This window comes from Delphinapterus leucas, chromosome 14 (genome assembly GCF_059928025.1).
Source record: "Delphinapterus leucas isolate spDelLeu-1000000601 "Yukka" chromosome 14, BTC_Dleu_Yukka2, whole genome shotgun sequence".
NCBI lineage: Eukaryota > Metazoa > Chordata > Mammalia > Artiodactyla > Monodontidae > Delphinapterus > Delphinapterus leucas.
In genome coordinates this window covers 10,296,959-10,308,318 of record NC_143142.1, presented here as the reverse complement: position 1 = coordinate 10,308,318, position 11,360 = coordinate 10,296,959, and positions in this window count along the sequence as shown.

Below are 11,360 nucleotides of genomic sequence, written 5' to 3'. Positions count from 1 at the left end.
TTACAGACAAGGATCCCTGCATTTTTATTTGCACTGCAACCTGCAAATTATGTAGCCATCTCTGACCCTAGGGTCCCTCCAAGGCACCCCATCGGGTTAGGAGGGGCATGAGTACTGGTATTTGGGGGACAGACTGGCATGCCAGGGCACTCTGAGCTGGGGTCAGAGAGGGCATGCCCATTTTTCAGAGTTTCAATACAAGTGGTCAAACCCCAGAAAGCATGAGTGTCCTTCCCCCTGCATCCTGACCAACACTGGAACTCTGCCCAGATTCACAGGGAACCACCTGCTTCTTATATTTGTTTTATTCCCTTTATTCCCACAGCAACTGGCGGGTGCTGAAGGATGCCTGGCCGGCTGCCCGCTGTACCTGGCTGTGCAGAGAGGGAACAGGAGATGGAGCTCCCCTTGGCTACAGCCTCTGAGCCCAGGGCCTGGCTGTCTCCCACGGACTTCAGCTGCAGAGAATCAGAGTGGAGGCCGAGAGGAGCCAGAGGCAGGTGAGCTTTGGTTTTTCACCAGGATAACATTTGTCAATAAAGCACCTGGAAAGTCTAATCAGGATAATGTCCCATGTCCCGCCATGTCTGCCCCAAACCCTGACCCTCTTGAGGCTGTACCAATCAAAGTCAATTCGACAGAGTCCCACAAATGATTCCAGCCCAAGGGCAAGACAGCCCAGGGGTGGAGAGAGCAAGCTGGCCATCGAACTGACATTTCAAGGTGCAGAGCTAATGGTAAGTGACCCTGAATAAATAATCTTCCCCTAAACTGTAAGGTTAAAAATAGTCGAGACCCTTAAGAGCATTGGTAAGAAACCTAAAACGGAGTGATTGAGATGGTAAGTTCCATGGCTGACCTTCAAATTCCGACCCAACGCTTAGCTGTGTCACCTGGAACAAGTTACTTAACCTCTCTGAGCTTCAGTTTCCTCCTTTGTAAAATATCATAACAGTGCTCACCTCATGGGATTCTTGTGGGGAGTAAATGAGATAATCTATGTAAAGTGCTTAGCCCATCATAAGTCCTCCATTTAAAAAGCTGTTATGAATATTCAAGAGCCGTTAGGGACCAGTGAATGTTCCCCCTTCCCTACTGGTTTGCAAATTAGGTGACTGGGGCCCAAAGAAGGAAATGTCTTGCCCAAAGTCACACAGTGAGTTGCTGATCCTGGCCGGAAGTTTGGCTTTTGGAGCTCCAGTCCAATGCCCTTTCTGCTGGACCCCAATGGCCCCTCTTGCAGGATGCAGAGCGCTCAGATCCTGACCTTTTCCCACTTCCTTGGCTCTGTTTCACCTCTGGGGGCCCTAATGAAACACGGGGCAGGTGCAGGCAGCATCTCAGACAGTTGCTGTCTATTTGGAACATTATTTAGGACTCGAGTCTCTTCAGCACGAAATTTAATCACTCCATCAATATTGTGACAAGCTTGTTGGAAAGCCGGGGACTGGCTGGGAGGCACCCGGTTGCCAAGGATGCTTTTGTTTGGTTTCTCCTTTGGACCTTAAGGAGCCAATCCTAAAGTGGGAGGGAACCAGGAAGTTTCCATTCCCTGGATGGGGCATCTGGTCTCCAACACACAGCAAAACTTCCCCAGACTTTCATTTGCATTCCTCTCTCACTGCTCCCTGAAAGGAAGCCTAGCTCTTCGTAGTCTCTGACGACCCCTTGTGCCATCCCACCTCTGCAGCTTTGGTCACTAGGGTCCCCCCACCTGGAGATTCATCCCTTGCCAGATCTTTCCAGCTTGTCTCTCTGCTTCCACTCCGACTCCCTCCTCCCCTGATCCACAGAATGATCCCAGCAGTGGGTGCTGTGCTACACTGACCAGCTCCCCCTTCGAGCACGGAGGGCTGAGCTTCAGTGAGAGCTACCTCGTCCCTTTCCGGGACAGCTGGTATAGAGACTGGGCATTATAAGAGGATGAAGACCCAGCCTCGTGGCCCAGTCTGGAATAACTCTGAAGCCCTGTCCCGCCCTGTCCCTCTTTCAGAGCTCCCCGTGGGGGTCAGCTGAGCCCTTTGGTGGGATGCAACCCAGCTCATCTTCCCCCTCCTACCCATCCTGCTTCCTTCCCTTCCCTTCTCCGAGTGTGGATCCCAGGAACACTCCCTAATCAATTTCCTACACATTGCTCTGTCTCAGAGTCTGCTCCTCGGGAACCCGATAGCCAGAGTGATCCTTTTAAACAGATCCAGTCGTGTTGCTTCTCTATTTAAAATGCCCCTATGGCTTTCTGCTGCACTTAGAATAATATTCAAACTTCTCACAAGGCTTGCAAGTCTCTGTTACTGCCCGATAGAACTATAATGCAAGCTGTGTATGTATACGGTGCATTAAAAAATTAAAAAGTCAAGTGTTATTAGCTTCAATAATTTATTTAACCTAATATCAAAAAGATTACCATTTCAACGTGTAATTAATATGAAAATGAACAGTTTACATTCTTTTTTGAATACGAGATCTGTGAAATCTGGTGTGTAGTTTGCCATTATGAGAGTATGCCATTCTCAATTGGGAATTGCCATATTGCAAGCGCTCAGTAGCCAGCACTGGTTGGCTACTGGCTACTGGCCAGGGAAGTGGACAGGGAAGCTCTGAATGATCTGGTCCCTCCCCGCCTCCCTCCCACCCTCATCTCTACTATGATCCCTGGTGCTTCCGTTGCTCAAACGTCCCTGCTTTTCTTTCCACTGAATACACCAGTCCCATTCGTGGACTTTGCACCTGCTGTTTCCTCTGCCTGAAATACTGTTCCCAGCACTTTGCACAGCTGGCTCCTTTTCTTTTGTATTTTTTTTGGCCACACCTCACGGCAGTAGAAGATTAGTTCCCCGACCAGGGATCGAACCCGGGCCCCCTGCAGTAGAAGCGCAGAGTCTTAACCAAACCGCTGGACCAGCAGGGAAGCCCCAGCTGGCTCCTTCGTATCACTCAGGTCTCAACTCAAATGTCACCTCCTCAGAAAGACCTTTCCTGATGATTAGAGAAGTTTCCCTCCTCCCCCATCACTCATCAACAACTCACCCCAGGTTATTTTCCATAACAATTATCACCTTCCCAAATGATCATATTTAATATTTGTTCATGCAGTGTGTTATCTGTCTTCCTCCACCAAAAGATAAGCTCCAGGAGGCTAGAGACTGGGGGCTCTTTTATTCACTGTCACCTCCCTGCCTGGGCCTAGGACAGTCTGTCATTAGTGGGAAGGAGGTTAACAGTTTTTGCAGATATGCATATGTGTCACATACATATGAACACCCACACATGTGAAATCCCCATCCCTGGAGCTTACATTTCCAATGGGTGTAAAGGACAGTAAAATACCATACACTTACACATGTACACACACACACACACACACACACATCATTCATGTATATCAGGAGGTAAAATTGCTATTTTAAACGGGGTGGAGTCAGGGAAGGCCTGGATGAGAAAGGAGCAGGATGAGCCACATGTGTGTCTTGCGAAAGAGTGGTTCAGGCAGAGGATTCGGCAAGTGCAAAGGCCCTGAAGTGAGAGCGCGCCTGGCATGTTAGAGGAGGACAGAGACTAGTGTAGCTGGAGGTAGTAAGCAAGGGGGGCTGTGAGAGGAGGTGAGGTCGGAAGTGGTTGGGGGTTGGAAATCATACAGGGCTTGGTAAACAGTTCCAAAGACTCTGGCTTTTACTCAGAGCGTATGGGAGGCCCCTGGAGCATTTTGAGCAGTGAATAACTTTTTGCAGCACTACCCGACGTTGCTTTCAGAATAGACTGAAAGTCAAAAACTAAGATACAATTTTTTGTGTGATAATACAAATTCAAAGCTGGCTGAGCATAGTAGTCAAAAAATGTGTTTAATAGGTTAAGAAATCTATGGAGGGGGAAAAAAACAATAGAATGAAGGGATCAAGGGTGCAGTTGGGAGACTATAACGATAATCCAGTAAGAAACTATGGTGGCTTAGCCCAGGTTCAAGACTGCAGTAGATAACGGCCAGTTTTCTTACAATTTTCATCCTCCCTTTCTTCCATAGTAATAGCTGAGCACATGGCTGCTTAGCTGGGGACTACATTTCCCAGCCTCCCCTGGGGCAAGATGGAATTAACCAATGGAATGTGAGCAGAAGCAATGGGTTTACTAGTGCCACGGGTTTTTTTTGTTGTTGTTTTTTGTGTTTTTTGGCTGTGTTGTGTTTTCGCTGTTGCACGTGGGCTTTCCCTAGTTGCAGTGAGCGGGGGCTACTCTTCGTTGCGGTGCGTGGGCTTCTCATTGCTGTGGCTTCTCTTCTTGCAAAACACAGGCTCTAGGCTCACAGGCTCAGTAGTTGTGGCTCGCAGGCTCTAGAGCACAGGCTCAGTAGTTGTGGCTCACGGGCTCTAGAACGCAGGTTCAGTAGTTGTGGTGCACGGGCTTAGTTGCTCCCCAGCATGTGGGATCTTCCCGGACCAGGGCTCGAACCCGTGTCCTCTGCATTGGCAGGCAGATTCTTAACCACTGTGCCACCAGGGAAGCCCTAATGCCACATTTGCTTAAAAGGATATTGTGCATGGCGTTCTTTTTCTCCCTTCCCTTGTATACAAAAGCATAGAGATGTGCTTGGATGCAGCCTAACCATGCAGACAAAGACAATGCCGGGGAAAGAACCTGGGTCCCCGAATGAGGATGTGAGCAAAGTCTGGCGTATTCCAGACCACACACCGTCAGGACTCCTTCACAAATAAGAAATAAACTTCTGTCTTCTTTAATCCACTGCATTTTGGGGTTCTTTGTTACAGCAGCTTAACCTTTACCTCAACTGATACACAGACTTTGTGGAAGATTTAGGGCTATCAGGAGTGAATTACAACGCAGTGTGGAATAGGAAACAACGTAAAATATAATACTCACCATCTCCATCCTTAAAGCTCCTTAGCTAAGACCTTGCAGGGAACTGTTCACAGATTGGCTTTCCCCTTAGGTCCCTTGCCTGATACCTTTTCTGTTTATGTATTCTCACTCCCCCTGATCTACATACTTTGTGCCAACTTCCCCAATACCAGAGAATACCTGCAAACTTTGATTTTATTTTCTTAAGCAAATGAATCTTTTCTCAATCTTTAACGCAGACAAGCTCCTGGACCTTCCTCGGCATCATTCAAAATTCTTGGTGGTACATCGTCACAAAAGGAAGACGCATCTAGCCCAGGCCTCCATCTTAACACTAAGACTTAGCAGAAATGTTGAAATCATGGTTGTCCTTTCATTTGTCTCATAGTAAATTTGTTGGTGCTTCTCCCTTCCCTAAAAAATACCCCCAATAAGGAGATAGCAGGGGGCACGGTGGTGCAGGAGAAAATATATCTCCCGCTAGCCTGAGAAAACCTTAGCATTTGCTTCTGGGGTTTTAGATCCCCTCTCCCATTTACTTGGACACAAATATTTATACAACAGGCACCCCTAGGTCTGCATCCACGTGGCTCTTTCTCGCAGGCAGACACTGAGTCGTGCAGCGTGGTCCCTGGCTGTGCATTCTGTTCTGTGTGGCTTTCCAGCGCCAGCTCTCCCAGCCACACTTCCCTGGCTCCAGCTCACTGATTCTTTGGGTGCCTGATCAGAATTCACAGTGGGGACTTTGTGCAGCCTCATTTCCTCCCGATTTTCTGGTCTGTTTTACTCATTAATAACACTGTGAAGCGAGTTGAAAAATGCATCAGAAGCAAGGCCTCCTCTTAAAGCCCCTGGAAGCCAAGCCCACGCTTCCAGGCTTTGATGTCCTGTCAGAAAGGACCATCTTTTCCCCTGACTAGGGCTGCTGACTGCAGGATGGCTGTGGTCTGCTGAGCGTCCACACCACCCACCAGCTCAGCCAATGGGGGAGACACCACACACGGGATCTTGGAGAACGTCCCTGCCCAGGATGTGACCAGAATTAACCCCTGTTGCCTCCTGGCGTGTGAGGGGATGGACGGTATTCGTTGGGGAATTATATGTGCTTGTGTCTGTAGGAACGGGTGTGGACGCCTATTATGCATTGACCGGGTGCTTACAGTATAGATTATCTACATAGGTGTGTGGATCTCTCTCTCTCTCTCTGTTTGTGTGTATTTATATGTTATTGGTCCCTGATTATTTCTCCAGCCCACCTCACACCATTCTTCTTCCATTCCACATTCTAAACACATGCTCTTCTTATACTCCTAATTCTCTCCAGTCTCTCTCCCTCTCTCTGATACCCTCTTTGCATCTTTCTTTCACTGTCTCTTACTGTTTGTCCCTTTCTCTCTTAACCTGCTCCTCTCTCCTTCCCTTCTCCCTTCCCCTTCCTCCTCCCCCTTCTTCTCCTTCTGCTTCTCCTTCTCTCTCTCCCCCACTTTCCCTCCCTCCTCCCCCCTCTCTCTTCTCCATACACCAGTTTCTTCCACCACACCCTTCTCACCTGGCTAACTGCTTCTCCTTCGCTCCTCACCTTATCCATCACTTCCTTCTGCCTGAGCCCCTAGACAACCCTGGTCCCTACTGGGGGAGCGCCCGCAGGCCGCCCCACTTCCCCTTCCATAAGGCTCACCAACTGTGATGCCACTCCCTGTTTCCCTCTGCCTTCCCTTCCCATGATCACCTTACATCATGTCATCTTAGTTGAATGGAAACCTTTGCCCCAAATTCCCTTCCCTGTAGGGTTCTGTGTTCGAATGGGCCACGAGAGGAACTGGGGTGAGCTTTGGAAAGTGGGCATGAAGCAGCAAGCAGCCATGTTTATGCTCAGAGCGTCAACGTCAGTGCAGGCCTGGCTGCAACTCACACCTGCTGTCACGGATCTGGTGGTTCCCCTTGCTGGGACCTCGTGGGCAGCAGACAGGCCAGATCTCCTCTTTTTCCTCCTCCAACTCCTAGGCCCAAATTGGCTGCAGCTTTGTGGTCCTTCTGCAGGACCTAGGCACATGTGATTGCAGGAGAAGTCTAGCCCGAATCCCCATCTTTGGCTCTGCTTTTCGGGTCCCTGATCTAGATATTATTATTATTATTATTAATTTAATTAATTTATTTTTGGCTGCCTTTTGTCTTCACTGCTGCGCACAGGCTTTCTCTAGTTGTGACGAGCGGGGGCTACTCTTCGTTGCAGTGTGCGGGCTTCTCATTGCGGTGGCTTCACTTGTGGAACACTGGCTCTAGGTGCACGGGCTTCAGTAGCTGTGACTCGGGGGCTCTAGAGCGCAGGCTCAGTAGTTGTGGTGCACGGGCTTAGTTGCTCTGTGGCATGTGGGATCTTCCCGGACCAGGGCTCGAACCCATGTCCCCTGCATTGGCAGGTGGATTCTTAACCACTGCGCCACCAGGGAAGTCCCCCTGATCTAGATATTATTGAACAAGACTGGCACTTCGGTTCGGCACTTCGGTTCTGTCTTACTACAAAGCCTGGAGGGTGCCTCCACACCCCACTGCATCCTCCCTTGGCGTTTGTGTTACAATTCATGCTCATCTGTGTTGATTTTCCTATACCTTCCTCCAGAGTTAGCAATGAATAGGAATTGTTTGTTTGTCTAAAAGCAGAGTGGAAGCTAACTGCTTTAGACTGTGAAGCAGTGTAATGGACGCTGCGCCTGTTACATTACACTTTATGGTTCTATAGCAATTACACTGAATTTTATGGTGTCATAACATATTACATTTTATGGCTTAATATCAGCTTTAATACAAGACACCATGGCCCAGAATTTTAACGAGGGGAGGCTGCTGGTGCGACGGCAGTGGGCTTTCCGCATGACTACGTGCCTTCCAGCAGGAGGCCCGGGGAAGGTGAAGCTGGACCACATTCCCCTCCAGTCTCCATAGCACCCCACATCGTGTGTCCCCTCAGTCAAGCCTGGCTTTCTTGCTAGGGGTCCTTGTGCAGACTAGTTGAATAGATGCCGCTCTGGGCTTCTCTCCTTCGTCCCCATTTTCTTCTCTGCATGACAGATAGGATGATCTTGAGCTGGCTGGAGAGTACAAGACTTAACTGAGCCACTCACCTGGACTGGAAGATAGGGAAAGAGGCTTTGCCCGGGGCTCCTGCCTGCCTGTGCTCAGGAAATTGGTGGCAGATGTTGACAAATACGTTGAGTAAAAAGCCTTGGAAATCTTAGCACTGATAGAGAAGTGTTATAGGGGGATGAAAACTGCTCTGGGTTAGGCATCAGGTTCCAGGTCTGACTCTGCCACTGACTTGCTATGCAACCTTCTCTGGGCCTCGGTTTCATGAACTGTAAAACTAGGAGGCTGGGAAAGATGTCCTCAGATACTGTCAGGAGTTAGCAGATCTCAGTGCTGGCCAATGAGCCGTGAGGGGAAATCTGCAGGAGACTTTGGGAAAAGCTTCCCCACTCTTAAGAAGAAGGCCAGTTCCTCTGGATGTGACCATTTCTAAACAGAACACCAGGAACTGCTGTATTTATGCAACACGTATGGTGGGCCATTTTACAGATAAGGAAACTGAGATTCAGAGTAGCGAATGTCCTTTCCCAGCGTCACAGGGGTAGCAAAGCAAAAAGAGCAGAGATGGGATTGGAAGCCGGGTCTCTCTGACTGCAAAACTAGTGTCCTTAAAGTCCTCCTCTATACGGTCTCTGTGTTAAAAAAAAAAAAAAAAAAACTAATCCAGATGAGTCCCCTTCCTCTCACTGATCCATATTCATGCTGCTCAGAACCAAGTAATTGGAGCTGCCAAAGTGTGCCGAGAAGCCATCCTAACGAGCTTGCTCAGCTACTCTTTTGAAACCGCATCCCCTGATGGGCTGTGGGGCCTCTTCTGTCAATATTGACGCCTGTCTGAGACTCTTGGAACCTGCCATGAAGGGGGGAGGAGCTGCTGCTGAAAGTTAAAGAGAGAAAGGAAAAGAAAAGAATACAGATCCCCTTAACAACACTCCCGCTTGGCATTGCAGACCCAGCAGACCCCTGTGCATCTGGAGAAACTGGGGAAGAAGAGTCTAGATCAGATGCCAGCTGACCTGCAAGGTATGTGCCAGAGCTCCTCACCCAGTCTGTTCGCCTGCCTGTTCGGCAGCACTGAGACCCTCTGGGGAAATCTGCTCTGGACAGCGGATAATGCTCCCTGGGGAGCTGAGATGTTAAGTTCTGCCGAGCCTGCAGCCTCTGCAGGGGCAAAGTCATGTTTCTGGGGCGTGAGAAATCATGCGTTTGGAAGAGGGCTTTTCAAGAAGGATGGTGTGGCCGTGCAGTCCGTCCTAGGTTTGAACCCTATAATAAGCGAGTTATCCTCCCTGGCAAATGGGATTTATTCACTCAACCAATATCCATGCATCTGGAGACCAGGACAGTCCAAGGCCATGAGGATATAAGTAAAATGCCAAGCACAGAGCCTGAGCCTGGCATTTAGTATGTCCTCAAGAAATGCAGAAGCTCCAGATGGATCAGGCAGGGGGTCACCACCCTATGGTTGCCTTATCCACGGGGATAGAGACATGGCTGTGTAAGAAGGGCTTTGGAGGGACTTCCCTGGCAGACCAGCGGTTAAGACTCTGCACTCCCGATGTGAGGGGCACAGGTTCAATCCCTGGTTAGGGAACTAAGATCCCACGTATCACACCACTTGGCCAAAAAAAAAGAAGAGCTTTGGAGACAGCTTGTTCTCCAGCCCTGCCACCGACACTGTCACACAACCTTGGACAATTATTCCATGTGATGGTTCCTTTTATGTGTCAACTTGACTGGGCCACTGGGTGGCCAGACATTTTGCCAAACGCCATTCCAGGTGTGTCTGTGAGGGTATTTCTGGATGAGATTCGCCTCGAATCAGTAGACTGCATTTCAGGAGATTGCCCTCCCTGGCGCGGGTGGGCCTCTGGGTGGTCAGGCTGTTTAAGATGGCCGTCCTCTTGCTTCCCGGCCATCCCCTGCTTGACCAGCCTCTGCTTCACTCACATGACTATCCAATCCTCTTCATTGTAGGGCTTAGTCAGTAATTGCCTACATGCTTGCCCCCTGCCCCAGCCGCTGGTTTCCCTGGTAACTGACGAGCCAACCTGATGCCAATTCCCCATATAAATGGTAGCCTCCTCCCCCGCCTAGCAAACGTTGTTCCCACATCCTGCTTGCTGTCTGCTGTACATGGAGGGGATGTCGTTCCCGGACCCTTCGTTTCAGATGCGTAAGATCCCCTGTCATTAAGTATTGATGTCTCTGTCTGCTGTCTGCTGTCTCCAGGCTCTATCTGTGGTCTCGAAGCTGGACTTGCAGGCCTGCGGGGTGCAGTCCAATATTTGGCCAGCCAGGAGGCCAAGGAAACCCCCGTGAACACCCAAGAGGTCAGGAAATAAGGATGGGGAATGGAAAGTTGCAGGGTGACCCCAAGGTGGCCATCCGCTAGCACGTGCATGGAGCCTTGTGGCAGCTGACCACCATGGGAAGTGTCTTTTTCTTCCATTATATTGAGGGTATCCTGTTCACCTTGGAGTCTCCTTCTAGTTTAAAAGGAGCAGCCCCACGCTTATGGCTCCTGACTGCCTGGGGATGGCTGGTGAACGCTGACAGGGCGCAAGGACCTGGATCATCTATTACATACTTGCATATTTTCTGGTCCGGGAAGACAAGACTACCCCTGACCCACCACCGCTACACCATGAGAGACACAGACTTTAGGGATATTAACTCAGGGAAAGGCTTGTGAATTGGAAGTGGCCAATTATCCAAAATGTGGTAATGGCCAAATAACAAGAGAACCCTTGGGCTTCTGGTCCGGCTATGGAAGGACACAGAGCAGCAGTATAATGGGATGGGACCACAGCTCCATGCCGTCTACAGTGCGTTACAACAGGTGGGAGACATCTCAAAAGGCCAACCCGAGTCATCAAGCACCACAGAAAGACCACTACTTGGGGGGCCATCTAGAGCAGCTGTGCACAAAATAAGGACCCCCATGGACGTCAACATCGACCAAGGACCATGAAGTCCAGGAGTGGGCTGATAAAAATGACATCCGCTGGCATCTCCACCAGCCTTACAACCTCACCGCTGCCGGGCTAACAGATAAGATAAACGGAGTACTTAACGATTGAGGCAGGAAACCCGTGCTCTCAACATGTGGGCCAGGAGGCTGACTCAAGCCCTATGAACTGTGACTGAACATCTCAGGAGCATCGTCCCAGTGTCTATGCCATATTAACCCAGAGGCAACTAGTCAACACAATCTGAGTTCAACTCTTGACCACCAAAGGACCCAAAGGTTGCCAACTGTCAGGACAATAACCCACTTTTGCCTACAGGACCTACCCGCAGAGGGACACATTATAAATGGCGTAGGACTGGCAGGTAAGACCCTGCTGGTTTGGGTTTGCTGCCTAGTGGGGAATAAGCTTAGAAAGGGACTTACAGATCTCACCTGTTGTCTACCTGGCCCC